This window comes from Triticum aestivum, chromosome 4B (genome assembly GCF_018294505.1).
Source record: "Triticum aestivum cultivar Chinese Spring chromosome 4B, IWGSC CS RefSeq v2.1, whole genome shotgun sequence".
NCBI lineage: Eukaryota > Viridiplantae > Streptophyta > Magnoliopsida > Poales > Poaceae > Triticum > Triticum aestivum.
In genome coordinates this window covers 305,462,353-305,479,488 of record NC_057804.1, presented here as the reverse complement: position 1 = coordinate 305,479,488, position 17,136 = coordinate 305,462,353, and positions in this window count along the sequence as shown.

The following is a 17,136-nucleotide window of genomic DNA, read 5'->3' as shown; positions in this document are numbered from 1 at the left end:
TGGTTTTTGGTGGCTACAGAGACTTGCGGCGGCGGAACTCCCGATCTTGGTTCTGTTCTGGATGTTTGGGGATATATAAGAGGTGTTGGCGTCAGGAACAAGTCACGGGGGTCCATGAGGCAGCCACGAGGTAGGGCGCGCGCCCAGTGGGGTAGGACGCTCCCTCCACCCTCGTGGTGGCCTCAGGACTCTTCTGGTCCATCTCCGATGCTCCGTGGGCTTCTTCTGGTCCAAAAATAATCTCCATAATTTTTTAGGTCAATTGGACTCCGTTTGGTATTCCTTTTCTGTAAAACTCAAAAAACATGGAAACAACATAAACTGGCACTGGGCTTCACGGGCGTGTAAAATAGCATATAAATCACATAAAATAGCATATAAATGCATATAAAATAGCATATAAATGCATATAAAACATCCAAGATGGATAATATAATAGCATGGAACAATCAAAAATTATAGATACGTTGGCGACGTATCACACTTTTTCCACTAGTGCTTCACGGGCCCCATATGGCGGTAAAGGAATAGGCGGACAAGACGATAAGAAAGGGATCCCACTCGGTGTTGAGCCCTGTTTCCAAACGCGTGTGCGAACGCATGGGAAGTCAACAGGCATGCACAGGCATGCATGCATCGTCCGTGGTGGTTAAGAGACAGACTGACGCGTGCACACATGCGGCTACCTTTTCGCACTATGACTGGTGGGCCGAGTTGGCTACTGGTCCCACAAATTTGTGCATTTCCTTTGTTCTTTTTCGTGTAAGAGATCTGTGGAGCTGTGTCTCGACTATGGTTAGCTAGAGTAGAGAGAGGGGTGGGCTGACGCTTACATACTCGCACGACGCACCATGACAGGTGGGCCATCTTGAATGCTGGACCCATACATTCGTGGGTGGTCCTGTTTTGGTCCATTGAGTTTTCATCCTATGATAGATCCTGCATTTACGTCTCATCTGTGTCTTGTCTCTGGTTTGAATATGGGAGAGAGATGTGCTGTGAGTACACACCCGCTGATGCGCTTCTACAAAATGATCGGTGGGCCAAGTTGGATGCTTGTCCCACATGTCGGTGGGTTGGATCGTTTCTGTTTGTTCCATTGAGTATCATTAGGGGTTGTACAGAGTCGGGTCGTGCATTGTGTCGTGCGCCATGGCGGTTCCTGCAGCTGTGTGTGGGTGCTCGCTACAGTGCAGAACAAGCAGCTGAAAGTACATGTAGTCCCCATGTGTGGTTTTGGTAATTAACTAATGAAAATCCTTATGGACTAATGTTTGGATTGGATATGAGTTTGAAGGTTAGTCCATTGGAAAATGATTGAAGAATAATGGAAGAGAACTCCTTTGAACCAACAATTACATCGAGATGATCAAAATGAAGTTCATTGGATTATCTTAAGGGTTGCCATGCTTAGGGCTATGGTTTGAGGCATAATGGATCATGATCTTAAAAGGATGACTTGAATGATAAATTCTAGGAGTGGCTCAAAGATATGATCATAATGGACTCATGTGTTGAGTCATGATTGATCAAGTATTCAAGCAAGCTATTCAAGTGAAGAATTCAATAGGCCCTTCAAGACATCAAGATTGAACATGGAGTAGAGATAGCGGTTGACCAAGATGAAGCTCGAAGATCGAACTCTAAATGTTCAACACATGAGCGCAAATGAAGCCCTTCAAGTCTATGTTTTTGAGGGTTAGGTGATTCTCATGGGCTCGCATCAAGAGAGAGATTTCAAGTGTCTTTGAGAGGATGACATCAAGTGTTGGAGATCATGGTTGATAAGGGAAAGTTCAAGATAACCATCACGAGGGATTACATGCTTGAAGCTTGTGGATGATCACATGATGGACAAGTGAATATGAATACAAACCAAGCTTCCCATATTGTGTATATGGGAGCTACTTGAAGACTTCACCAATGTCTTGCCACTTGAGCCAAGAAGAAACATCAACATCAAGCTCAAGTGAAAGGCTTGAGTCAAAGGTACTTGTTCCTTTGGCGTTAGTGTTGTGGAAAGATGACAACCCAAGAAATATATACACTCAAGAAGGGATTCTCGATAGCTATGTAGTATAGCTCTTTTATGTTTCCTAAGTTATAGGGATCCTGCACTATTAAGAGGGGATCAAAGGGGTTAGTGATAGATTTTCTCAAGTCAACATATTCTATTTCTACTTCCTCACATCATATTCCAACATAGGCATATTTCACTCCTATCCAATACAAATACAATATGCCTATACATCTACCAAAGTAAATCCATAGCCATATAGGTTCCCCAAAGTATATGATCATAACTTTCCATACTTCGCACCTGCCATTTTGGTTTATCTTGGGTGGTTCTCTATGTGAGGACCTGGAGCTTCAAAATGAGCCCAAGATCATCAAAATCGGAGTCCGGATGAGAAAGTTATCCATGTTTTACTTTTGGGGCAGCTGCAGTTTTTGTGTTGGCCGGATGTTCGGGCTTTTCCCCGGATGTCCGGCCACTGCTATCCAGAGGGCATCTGATTTGTGTGAAATCGCTGGATGTCCGGCCGTAGATGTCCAGAAACCTTACCGAAATGTTGTTTGTATACGCCGGATGTCCGGCACTTGGCCGGATGTCCGGGCCCCCAAGTTTGGCCAGATGTCCGGGCCCCGTAACCTGTTTTTCTGTGTACGTGTGTGCACACTTCACAACGGCTGGATGTCCGGCCCCAGGCCCGGATGTCCGGCCCGGCACAGCCACTTACACTCGAACGACCATATTTGCACTACCACTAATATATATCCCTCTACCCATCCAGTAGAGGGTTGACCACTTCATCCCAAATCGCCCCAAGAACACAAGTGGCTCCCTCTCACTTCTCCTACACCAAATCCTAGATCCCGGAGATATTCGTGAGAGTTATTCCCATCAAGTGATAGATCCACTCCCTCTCCCTCTCCTGACCAAATGAATTCGTGATTTGAGCAAGTCTTGAGCATTTCCCCTTTGTTCTTGTTACTCTTGGAGGTTGGAGACTCCTAGGCGGTAGGAGTGCTCTGGTGAGGAATCAACTTGTGATTTGTCCCCCGGAAAGTTTGTGAAGGTTTGGAGGACGCCTCAAGGTCTACCACTAGTGGTTGAGAATCGCCTTCATGGTGATATCTCAAGGAGAATAGGGTGAGCCTTCATGGCACTGGTGTGCCTTTGTGGTAACATCCTCCTCTCTAACGGTGACTAGCTTCCCTCCAAGGAAGTGGACATCGGGATACATCCTCGTCTTTGTGACTTTGGTTATCCCTAACCCTAACTCCTTGCTTCTGGTTTACTTTGTTCACTTGACCGTGCATTCACCACATCTTGTTGTCCTCATTATATTGTGTTGTCCATTCCCTTGAAGAGATTATTTAGGCCTACAAATTATATTTGCAATTCATACTTTCTACTATTGTTCTATCTTATGCTTAATGTGAATTGCTAGCTTGTAACATTCATTTCCATATCTTGTGACATGACTTGTGTAAGCTTGTATTGCTTACTTGTGGTTGTGTGTATTATTCATTTCCATATCTCGTGATATACATTGAGTAAGTTTGTGTGACTTACTTATACTTACTCATATCCTCGTTGTTCTCATCTTGTTTATCCTAAGTTATTGGTGCACTTAGTGAGCCTAGTATATTTAGGATTTGTGCTTGAAAAATATCCCTTAGTTTATTTCCGCGTTAGGATATAGCCAAATCCGTAAAATATTTTGAAACGCCTATTCACCCCCCTCTAGGCTACATCATGGTCCTTTCAATTGGTACCAGAGCTTGGTCTCTCCTTATTAGGCTTCACCGCCTCGATAGTATCGATGTCGACTAGTGATTTAGTGCACAACAACACTTTTTATTTGGATGGCACAAATTATCACCTATGGAGAATTCGCATGCTTTGTCACTTTGGGGCCATGGGTCCAAATGCTTTGCGAATTGTTCTTGCAGGAATTTCTATTGCAAAGGATGGACATTCTCCATCTATTGAGGATATGTATCTTGATTGTGATACTTCTCTTGTCATTCATCAAGCTTTAACCTTTGAAGTGTTTAAAGCAGTCACGACTTGCAAGTCGGCTCATGAGACTTGGACCAAACATGAAGATATATATGGTGGGTCCAATATTGATGAAGATAATATTATGTTGGGGGAGTTGATGGAGGAGTTCTCCACATTTTTAAATCATGAAGAGCTCTCTATTGCTTCCACCTCCGATTACTTAGACACTTCAACATCTTCCACTTCACCAACATGTGGTGTGCCACTAGGTAATGACATGGTGAGTGAAGAAATATTTTGTGATGATAGTGCTAAGCTCATTAGTGATGATATGCTTGCTCTCCCATGTTGCCATGATGGGAATGCCTTGGTTTCCTCTAGTTGTTCTGTGACTAACCATGTAGAGGAAATAAAGAAAGATGAGGCACGCTTGATTGATGAAGAAACCTCTTCTCTAAAAGAAACATCATCAGCCCCTTTGGTTCACATGTGCCTCATGGCAAGAGGTAATGACAAGGTATCATCCTATCTAGTGATAATGATGATAGTTGTAATGATGATGATGATGATGATGATAATGATGATGAAGAAGAAGAATTGGCTCAAAATCTCTATGAGATTGGGCAAACACTTCATAGAGCTAAAAATAACACTTACACAAGGTTCCAAGATGTTCTTGCTTGCTTTGAAAAATGTAATGATTTATTTCTTAACGAGCACGCTAAAAGTGAACAACTTGAACATGAACTTGCTAACTCTCATGAAACCCGTAGTGACTTGAGGTCTTAAAAAGAAGAGATTAAAGTTACTCACTGTAAACTTAAAGAGGATTTTGAGCTCCTTCTCCTTGAATGCGATAGTGTCAAGGGAGAGCTCACAAAACTCTCTAAATCTCATGAGGAGCTTCAATCAACTCACGAGAAGTCTCTGATTGCTACTTGCTCCTCTCATGTTGATAATAATGTTTGTGCTACTAACTCGGTTTCATGTGAAGCATCAATTCTGAAGGAGAATGTTGAGCTAAGGACTCAACTTGATTTGCTAACTATAAATTATGGGAAATTGGAAGAAAGTCATGAAAACCTCTTGGGAACTTATGAGGATCTTCTAATCTCCCATGATGGTCTAAAGTTAGCTCATGAGGCTATGGTCACCAAGGTAAAATCGTGTGAGTCTCATATGGATATTAGCACATCTTCTACTCGAAATGCCTTATTGACATCTGCCAGTCTTTGCAATTCCTCTCTACATGATATTGGTACATCTCATGATGAATTGATCACCTTGTCTTGTTTCTCTAACCATGAAGTTTCTACTTCCACTAGTCCTCTTGTTTCTAGTCTTGAAACTAACCATGTAGAGGAAAGTAATGAGCTCAAGGCCCAAGTCACTAGTTTGAAGAGAGACATGGAAAAGTGTGATGATCGGCATAGTTTTCCTCCAACAAGAAGAAATCCATGAACAAATAAGGGGACAAGACCAAGCCAAGAACGAGTCCAACATTTCTTGCTTTAAGTGCAAAAAGGTTGGACATCACATGACAGCTTGTCCATTGAAGAAAAGGCTTATAAAGGAAAGCTACATGGGAACACTACAAAAAAAGACACATCCGTGACATTTTGGGCCGAACGAAAAAAACAATTGTCATACTTATGACACTTCTACGACGATAATTGTGACAAAACCCGGTATCATCATAGTGTGGTGGGATCCTACTTCTATGAAAAAAAATCATGACAGAAAATGGGCTTTTCGTCCTGGGCGGGCCAGAGACGCAGATGCATGACATTATTTGGGCCGTCCATGACGAGAAAAACCATGGGAGAAGCGAGGGCAAGGAAAATATCAAGGATTTCCCGGTTACGGTGGGTGGTCGGGGCCGGGTGATGCACGTTTCTCTCGTACCGTACGCGCGTGGGTGCGAGGCGTTGGGCTCTAACTGAACCCGAGCGAGGTGTCGCCTAACTGAACCCGAGCGATTGCACTGTGCTACATCTTGAGCTTGCGTTGGTTTTCCTCGAAGAGGAGAGGGTGATGCAGCAATAGTAGCGTAAGTATTTCCCTCAGTTTTTGAGAACCAAAGTATCAATCCAGTAGGAGGCTCCTCAAAAGTCCCGCACACCTACACAAACCAACAAAGAACTCGCAACCAACGCAATAAAGGGGTTGTCAATCCCTTCACGGCCACTTGCGAAAGTGAGATCTAATAAAGATAGTATGATAAGATAAATATATTTTTGGTATTTTATAAGATAGATGCAAAAAGTAAAGATGCAAATAAAAGTAGATTGAAAGCAAATATGATAAGAGATAGACCCGGGGGCCATAGGTTTCACTAGTGGCTTCTCTCAAATAGCATAAGTATTACGGTGGGTGAACAAATTACTGTCGAGCAATTGATAGAAAAGCGCATAGTTATGCGATTATCTAGGCATGATCATGTATATAGGCATCACGTCCATACCAAGTAGACCGACTCCTGCCTGCATCTACTACTATTACTCCACACATCGACCGACTCCTGCCTGCATCTAGAGTATTAAGTTCATAAGAACAAAGTAACGCATTAAGCAAGATGGCATGATGTAGAGGGATAAACTCAAGCAATATGATATAAACCCCATCTTGTTATCCTCGATGGCAACAATACAATATGTGCCTTGCAACCCTTTCTGTCACTGGGTAAGGACACCGCAAGATTGAACCCAAAGCTAAGCACTTCTCCCATGGCAAGAAAGATCAATCTAGTAGGCCAAACCAAACTGATAATTCGAAGAGACTTGCAAAGATAACTCAATCATACATAAAAGAATTCACAGAAGATTCAAATATTATTCATAGATAAACTTGATCATAAACCCACAATTCATCGGATCTCGACAAACACACCGCAAAAAGAGTTTACATTGAATAGATCTCCACAAGAGAGGGGGAGAACATTGTATTGAGATCCAAAAAGAGAGAAGAAGCCATCTAGCTAATAACTATGGACCCGTAGGTTTGTGATAAAATACTCACAACTCATCGGAGGGGCAAGGATGTTGATGTGGAGGCCCTCAGTGGTTGATTCCCCCTCCGGCAGAACGCCGGCGAAGGCTCCAAGATGGGATCTCGTGGATACAGAAGGTTACGGTGATGGAAATTGTGTTTCGTTTTGCCCCTGGATGTTTTCGGTGTACATAGGTATATATAGGAGGAAGAAGTACGTAGGTGGCCGCCCGAGGGGCCCACGAGATAGGGGGCGCGCCCTACAGGGGGTGCACCCTCCTATGTCGTGGGAGCCTTGGATGCTTCTTGACTTGCACTCCAAGTCCTCTGGATCACGTTTGTTCCAAAAATCACGCTCCCAAAGGTTTCATTCCGTTTGGACTCCATTTGATATTCATTTTCTTTGAAATACTGAAATAGGCAAAAAAATAGCAATATGGGCTGGGCCTCCGGTTAGTAGGTTAGTCCCAAAAATGATATAAATGTGTAAAATAAAGCCCATAAACATCCAAAAGGGGTAATATAATAGCATGGAACAATAAAAAATTATAGATATGTTGGAGACGTATCAAGCATCCCCAGGCTTAATTCCTGCTTGTCCTCAAGAAGATAAATGATAAAAAGAGAATTTTTTATGTGGAATTCTACCTAGCATAATTCATAATGTAATTTTATTTATTGTGGCATGAATGTTCAGATCCAAATGATACAAAATAAAAGTTCATATTGACATAAGAAATGGTAATACTTCAAGCATAATAATCAAAATAATCATGTCTTCTCAAAATAACATGGCTAAAGAAAGTTATCCCTACAAAATCATATAGTCTGGCTGTTGCTCTATCTTCATCACACAAAGTATTTAATCATGCACAACCCCGATGACAAGCCAAGCAATTGTTTCATACTTTAATAATCTCAAACTCTTTCAACTTTCACGCAATACATGAGCGTGAGCCATGGACATAGCACTATATGTGGAATAGAATGGTGGTTGTGGAGAAGACAAAAAAGGAGAAGATAGTCTCACATCAACTAGGCGTATCAACGGGCTATGGAGATGCCCATTAATAGATATCAATGTGAGTGAGTAGGGATTGCCATGCAACGGATGCACTAGAGCTATAAATATATGAAAGCTCAACAAAAGAAACTAAGTGGGTGTGCATCCAACTCGTTTGCTCACAAAGACCTAGGGCATTTTTGAGGAAGCCCATCATTGGAATATACAAGCCAAGTTCTATAATGAAAACTCCCACTAGTATATGAAAGTGACAACATATGAGACTCTCTATCATGAAGATCATGGTGCTATTTTGAAGCACAAGTGTGGAAAAAGAGATAGTAGCATTGTCCCTTCTCTCTTTTTCTCTCATTTTCTTTTTTCCTTTTTTCCTTTTTTTTCTTTCTTTCTTTGGCCTTCTCTTTTCCTTTTCTTTTTGGCCTTTCTATTTTTTTCTTTTCTTCTTTCTTTTTTTTCTTTTTGTAAAGTCCGAAGTCTCATCCCGACTTGTGGGGGAATCATAGTCTTCATCATCCTTTCCTCACTAGGACAATGCTCTAATAATGACGATCATCACACTTTTATGGATTTATAACTCAAGAATTACAACTCAAAGCTAGAACAAGATATGACTCTATATGAATGCCTCCGGCGGTGTACCGGGATATGCAATGAATCAAGAGTGACATTTATGAAAATTATGAAGGTGGCCTTGCCACAAATACAATGTCAACTACATGATCATGCAAAGAGCAATATGACAAAAGTAATGCGTGTCATATGAACGGAACGGTGGAAAGTTGCATGGCGATATATCTCGGAATGGCTATGGAAATGCCATAATAGGTAGGTATGGTGGATGTTTTGAGGAAGGAGTATGGTGGGTGTATGGTACCGGCAAAAGTTGCGCGGCACAAGAAAGGCTAGCAATGATGGAAGGGTGAAAGGGTGCGTACAATCCATGGACTCGAGATTAATCAAAAGAACTCATATACTTGTTGCAAAAATTTAGAAGTCATCAAAAACCAAAGCACTATGCGCATGCTCCTAGGGGGAGAGCTTGGTAGGAAAAGACCATCGCTCGTCCCCACCGCCACTCATAAGGAAGACACTCAATAAATAAAAGGGACAATTGCATTTTTACCCCTAGTTGGTTCCTACCCACGGGTTTTGCCCTTACTTTTCGAGCTTGCTTAGTTTTGCCCTTACTTTTTCCGTCGAGATCCCTCGAATGCCCTTTGACCGTTTGACCAAAACATTGAAAATTCATAACTAATTCATATGAACTCAGAAAAATGCAAATAAGATATCAAAATGTTCAGATAAACATTACCTTTATGGGCATATCATTTGCATTCAGGACAAAAGCATCGTTTGAACTACCCGAGGTAATTAATGTTATTAACATTATTAAAAATAAATAGGTATAAACAAATTTTTTTCGTAAATAAAAATTATATGCAAATGTAGGTGATGTTTTCTAAACATCCTGATACCTTATTTGAATTTTCCTGAGTTTGTATCAACTTGTTATGAAGTTCCCAAATAATGGTCAAAGGTGTTAAAACATTCATAACAAGTTGATACAAACTCAGAAAAATGCAAATAAGTTATCAGGATGTTCAGAAAACATCACCTAAATTTGCATGTAATTTTTATTCATGAAAAAAATATTGTTTATACATATTTATTTTTAATAATGTTAATAACATTAATTATCTCGGGCAGTTTAAATGATGCTTTTGTCCTGAATGCAAATGATATGCCCATAAAGGTAATGTTTATCTGAACATTTTGATATCTTATTTGCATTTTTTTGAGTTCATATGAATTAGTTATGAATTTTCAAACTTCTGGTCAAACGCTCAAAGGGCATTCGAGGGACCTCGATGGAAAAAGTAAGGGCAAAACTGAGCAGGCTCGAAAAGTAAGGGCAAAACCCGTGGGTAGGAACCAACTAGGGGTAAAAATGCAATTGTCCCAAATAAAATTGTGCTCCAACTTCATCACAAAGCGGTTCACCATACGTGCATGCTACGGGAATCAAAAACTTCAACACAAGCATTCTTTAAATTCATAATCACCCAACTAGCATAACTTTAATATCACTACCTCCATATCTCAAAACAATTATCAAGCATCAAATTGATCATAGCATCCAATTCACTTTCTATGATAGTTTTTATTATACCAAACTTGGATGCTCCTCATTCTAGGACCAACTTTATGACCATAGCAAATACCATGCTGTTATAAAAGACTCTCAAAATAATATAAGTGAAGCATGAGAGACTAGAAATTTCTTTAAAATTAAGACACCACCGTGCTCTAAAAGATATAAGTGAAGCACATAGAGTATTCTAGCAAATTCTAATCAAATAGGCTTCTCCCAAAAGGTGTGTACAGCAAGGATTATTGTGGTAAACTAAAAAGCAAAGACTAATATAATACACGACGCTCCAAGCAAAACACATATCATGTGGCGAATAAAAATATAGCTCCAAGTAAAGTTACCAATGAAGGAAGACGAAAGAGGGGATGCCTTCCCGGGGCATCCCCAAGCTTAGGATGTTGGCTATTCTTGAATATCTTGGGGTGCCATGGGCATCCCCAAGCTTAGGCTCTTGCCACCCTTTATTCCATAGTCCATAAAAGCTTTACCCAAAACTTGAAAACTTCACAACACAAAACTCAACAGGAAATCTTATAAGCTCCGTTAGTGAAAGAAAACAAAACCACCACATAATGTACTGTAATGAACTCATTCTTTATTTATTTTGGTGTTAAAACTATTGTATTCCAACTTCTCTATGGTTTATAAACTATTTTACTAGCCATATATGCATCAAAATAAGCAAACAACACATGAAAAACAGAATCTGTCAAAAACAGAACAGTCTATAGCAATCTGTAACTAACGCAAACTTCTGGAACTCTAAAAATCCTACCAAAATAGGACGTCCTGGACAATTTGTTTATTGTACAGAAGAAAAAAATCAACGCAAAAGCATGTTCATGTGATTTAACAAAATTATATTCGTGCGCGCAAAGTTTCTGTTTTTCAGCAGAATCAAATCAACTATCATCGTAGGTTATCCTATAGGTTCTACTTGGCACAAACACTAATTAAAAGATAAAACACATCTAAACAGAAGGTAGATGCAAGATTTATTACTAAACAGGAGCAAAAACAAAAAACATAAAGAAAATTGGGTTGCCTCCCAACTAGCGCTATCGTTTAACGCCCCTAGCTAGGCATAAAAGCAAAGATAGATCTAACGAGTGCCATCTTTGGCACTAAATTCATAAGTAGCCCGCATGATAGATTCATAATGTAATTTGACTTTCTTTCTTGGAAAGTGCTCCATGCCTTTCTTTAATGGAAATTGGAATCTAATATTCCCTCCTTCATATCAATAATCGCGCCATTCGTTCTAAGGAAAGGTCTACCAAGAATAATACGGCAAGAAAGATTGCAATATATATCAAGAACAATAAAATCTACGGGCACCAAATTTATTTTTGCAACAATGAGAACATCATTGACCCTTCCCATAGGCTTTTTAATGGTGGAATCCGCAAGGTGCAAATTTAAAGAGCAATCATCAAGATCATGGAAACCTAGAATATCACATAAAGTTTTCGGAATCGTGGAAACACTAGCACCCAAATCACACAAAGCAAAACACTCATAATATTTAATTCTAATCTTTATAGTAGGTTCCCACTCATCATTAAGTTTTCTAGGTATAGAAACTTCGAAATTAAGTTTTTCATCATAAGATCGCATCAAGGCATCAACGATATGTTTGGTAAAAGCTTTATTTTGGCTATAAGCATGAGGAGAATTAACAACGGATTGCAACAAGGAAATACAACCTTTTAAAGAACAATTATCATACAAATTCCTTGAAATCCGAGATGGTAGGTTCAATGTTATTAGAAGTTGAGGATTTTCCAATCTCACTTTTACCAATTTTAGCATCAAGATCTAAAGACTCCGAATTTTTGGGACGCCTTCTAGGCAAAGTTGATTCATCAACAGTCCCATAATCATCAAAATTCATATTGCAAAACTTAGATCTAATAGGAGACGCATCAATAATTTTAAGATCCTCATCATTATTTTCGTCTAACTTTTCTGGTTTAGCGGCCATCTTATTGACTAAGGTGGCTTGCTTATCAGAAATTTTGGCTATAGCATTTTCAAGCCGGGTAATTTGAGCATTAACACCATAAAATTCTTTATTCATATCATCAAGCTCTTTGTTCATAAAACCCAAAAAACCTTTTTCTTCCTTAAGCTCTTTTCTAAAGAAATTATTATGCTCAAATTGCAAATTCATAAAGCTTTTAATATTTGATTCAATCTCATCCATCCTTCTGAGAAGGTGGTCAGGACCCTTACGCGAAGCCATAAGGTCAGACAAGCACACAAGCACACAGAAAAAGGCAAGCGAAAAAGAGAGAGAGAGAGAGGTTGGGAAAGAGAGGGCGAATAAAACGGCAAGGGTGAAGTGGGGGAGAGGAAAACGAGAGGCAAATGGCAAATAATGTAAATGCGAGGGAGATGAGTTTGTGATGGGTACTTGGTATGTCTTGACTTGAGCGAAGACCTCCCCGGCAACGGTGCTAGAAATCCTTCTTGCTACGTCTTGAGCTTGCGTTGGTTTTCCTCGAAGAGGAGAGGGTGATGCAGCAATAGTAGCGTAAGTATTTTCCTATGTTTTTGAGAACCAAGGTATCAATCCAGTAGGAGGCTCCTCAAAAGTCCCACACACCTACACAAACAAACAAAGAACTCACAACCAACGCAATAAAGGGGTTGTCAATCCCTTCACGGCCACTTGCGTAAGACTAATAAAGATAGTATGATAAGATGAATATATTTTTGGTATTTTATAAGATAGATGCAAAATGTAAAGATGCAAACAAGTAGATTGAAAGCAAATATGATAAGAGATAGACCCGGGGGGCATAGGTTTCACTAGTGGCTTCTCTCAAGATAGATAAGTATTACGGTGGGTGAACAAATTACTGTCGAGCAATTGATAGAAAAGCGCATAGTTATGCGATTATCTAGGCATGATCATGTATATAGGCATCACGTCCATAACAAGTAGACTGACTCCTGCATGCATCTACTACTATTACTCCACATATCGACCGACTCATTCCTGCATCTAGAGTAATAAGTTCATAAGAACAAAGTAACGCATTAAGCAAGATGACATGATGTAGAGGGATAAACTCAAGCTATATGATATAAACCCCATCTCGTTATCCTCGATGGCAACAATATAATACGTGCCTTGCAACCCTTTTTGTCACTGGGTAAGGACGCCACAAGATTGAACCCAAAGCTAAGCACTTCTCCCATGGCAGGAAAGATCAATCTAGTAGGCCAAACCAAACTGATAATTCAAAGAGACTTGCAAAGATAACTCAATCATACATAAAAGAATTCAGAGAAGATTCAAATATTATTCATAGATAAACTTGATCATAAACCCACAATTCATCGGATCTTGACAAACACACCGCAAAAAGAGTTTACATCAAATAGATCTCCACAAGAGAGGGGGAGAACATTGTATTGAGATCCAAAAAGAGAGAAGAAGCCATCTAGCTAATAACTATGGACCCGTAGGTCTGTGGTAAACTACTCACCACTCATCGGAGGGGCAAGGATGTTGATGAGGAGGCCCTCCGTGGTTGATTCCCCTTCCGATAGAACACCGGCGAAGGCTCCAAGATGGGATCTCGTGGATACAGAAGGTTACGGTGGTGGAAATTGTGTTTCATGTTGCCCCTGGATGTTTTTGGGGTACGTAGTTATATATAGGAGGAAGAAGTACGTCGGTGGCGGCCCAAGGGGCCCACGAGACAGGGGGCGCGCCCTACAGGGGGGCGCCCTCCTATCTCGTGGGAGCCTCGGCTGCTTCTTGACTCGCACTCCAAGTCCTCTGGATCACGTTTGTTCCAAAAATCACGCTCCCGAAGGTTTCATTTTGTTTGGACTCCGTTTGATATTCCTTTTCTTTGAAATACTGAAATAGGCAAAAAAACAGCAATATGGGTTGGGCCTCCGGTTAGTAGGTTAGTCCCAAAAATGATATAAATGTGTAAAATAAAGCCCATAAACATCCAAAAGGGGTAATATAATAGGATGGAACAATCAAAAATTATAGATACGTTGGAGACCTATCACACTGCAGGCTATGCGTTATTGAACCCGAGCGATCGAGCGATTCCTTCGCTACTGTTGCTAACTGAAGTCGAACGATGCCACCTATGGATGAACAGTGAGCGTTGTTAGGGGGTTTGGATGAACAGTTCCCGGTGGGGTGGATGAACAGTACCCCGTGGTGTTTCCTCTGGATGAACAGGACCCCGATCGAGCCGGTTGGGGCTAGATGAACAGGACCTCGTGGAGGGCTGGATGAACAGGACCTCGTGGAGGGCTGGATGAACAGGACCCCATGGAGGGCTGGATGAACAAGACCCCATGGAGGGCTGGATGAACAGTAGCCCGTGGAGGGGTGGTTGAACAGGAGCCCTTGGAGAGGGCTGGTGGAACAGTAGCCGGTGGAGTAGCGCGCGGTGGAGGCTGGATGAACAGGAGCCCCGTGGATGAATAATCACACGTGGAGGCTGGAGTAGGTCGACGGGGGTGAACAGTAGCCCGTGGAGGCTGGAGGAGGTCGAAGGTGGAGATGAACAGTATCCCATGGAGTCCCGTTTTGCGGTACACCACCCGATGAACAGGACCCCCATTTCGATCGTAGCACTCCAACACAAGTCTGTTTCCTCCGTTTTGCGGTACGCCACACCCCTCCCGATCAACAATACCCCGTTTCAATCGTAGGAGGTACAACAGAAGTCCGTTTCCTCCATTTTGCGGTACGCCAGACCCCTCCTGATTAACAGGTTCCCGTTTCGACCGTGGCCGGTCGAACACAAAGCCGTTTCCTCCTCTCTGCGGTACGCCAGGCCTTATTTCCATCGGCTGTTCCATCCAAGTCAATTGGCTCCATGCGTCCCGTTGCCTCCCGATGAACACGACACATTCTGTTGCCTCCCCATGAACACGACGACGACGCAGTTACTCCGTTCTGACCCAGCCATGTACACGAGCCCTGGCCGTACGTATGCGCGAGTAGGCATTCGAGACCCCGTCTGTATGTACGTACGTGGCCGTTTTTCTTTCTTGCACCCTGGCCGCTGTACGTACGTGTACATGCTACGTGTGCGCCTTTACTACGACACGTGCCCTTCCTTACACGGCCACGGTTCATCGCTGCAGCCTGCAGATAGACCAATCATATGTACGTACACGTTCACGACCAGAATGACAATGCTACGTACGCTTAGACTAGGTGGGTCCAGACTGTCAGGCACTTCCTTGCGTGCGAAGATGTAGCTGGTGGGTCCCAGCAGTCAGGGGGCGAATCATGTTTTTGCCCGTAATATGGACGCACTTCCTTGCGTGCGAAGATGTAGCTGGTGGGTGTCGGTGTCAAAACCGGCGGATCTCGGGTCGGGGGTCCTGATCTGTGCGTCTAAGGCTAATGGTAACAGGAGGCAAGGGACACGACGTTTTACCCAGGTTCGGGCCCTCTCAATGGAGGTAATACCCTACTTCCTACTTGATTGATCTTGATGATATGAGTATTACAAGAGTTGATCTACCACGAGATCATAGAGGCTAAACCCTAGAAGCTAGCCTATGATGATTATGATTGTCCCTTTATGGACCAAACCCTCCGGTTTATATAGACACCGGAGGGGGCTAGGGTTTGCACAGAGTCGGTTACAAAGAAGGAGATCTAACATCCGGATCGCCAAGCTTGTCTTCCACGCAAAGGAGAGTCCCATCCGGACACGGGATGAAGTCCGGAGTCTTGTATCTTCACGGTCCATTAGTCCGGCCATAGTATATAGTCCGGCTGTCCGGATACCCCCTAATCCAGGACTCCCTCAGTAGCCCCTGAACCAGGCTTCAATGATGATGAGTCCGGCTCGTAGTTTATCTTCAACACTGCAGGGCGGGTTCCATCTCCGAATACTCCAAAGTAAACCTCGAACACTTAAACCGTGTCCGGCTTCGCAAGACATACCACCGTAGAGAGAACGATATTCCACAAATGTAATCTGCTGACAACTTCAGACAACATGACATGACACTACGGCCGAGTAATTATTCGAACCGCTTTCCCACAACCAGCCACAGCGCATATTACAAGGCGGTTTCCTCGGCACATCTTGTCGAAGCAGAGATCATGTCCCCTTATCACGGGATTCTCATCAATATGGGTACGGGTAACCCAACCGCGCCATCAATCGTGGCATTTGGGAAATAAGCGATCTTCAGCAGGCAAGTGGGGAGGCGCACCGTTTTTGTCGCCTCTATAAAGGGATAGGGATTCCCCATTTTTACCCACGCCTTCTTCCTCCTCCGCTTATCCATTCTCGCACCCTCGAGCTCCAGCGCCCTAGTTCACACCTTCTCCGCACAGACAAACATGTCCGGAGCAAGGGGCAAGTGGGTGGCCTCCACCGTCAAGGAGGAGCATATTACGAAGCTCTGAGCGGCCGGGTACTTGGCCGCAGATATCATGCACCGGCTGCCTGACGCAGGGCAGATCATTCCGACTCCGGGACCCCACGAGAGGGTCGTGTTCCTTGCCCACTTCGTCCGTGGATTGGGATTTCCACTTCATCCCTTTGTCCACGGGCTCATGTTTTACTATGGGCTGGACTTCCATGATCTAGCCCCAAATTTCGTCCTCGACATCTCGGCGTTTATCATCGTATGTGAGGCCTTCCTCCGCATCAGGCCCCACTTGGGCTTGTGGCTACGAACCTTCTGCATGAAGCCGAAGATTGTGAGTGGACAACAAGCGGAGTGCGGAGGCGCCATGGTGGGCAGGATGCCCAATGTCACCTGGCTTGAAGGCTCCTTCGCAGAGATCGTGAAAGGGTGGCAGTCGGGGTGGTTCTATATCACCGAGCCACACGACGCCAATTGGGTGGTGGCCCCCAGATTCCGATCTGGCATCCCCATGCGGCTCACTTCCTGGAAGAGGAAAGGCCTGGCCTGGGGCGCACCTGCGGAGCTGACCTGACTCCA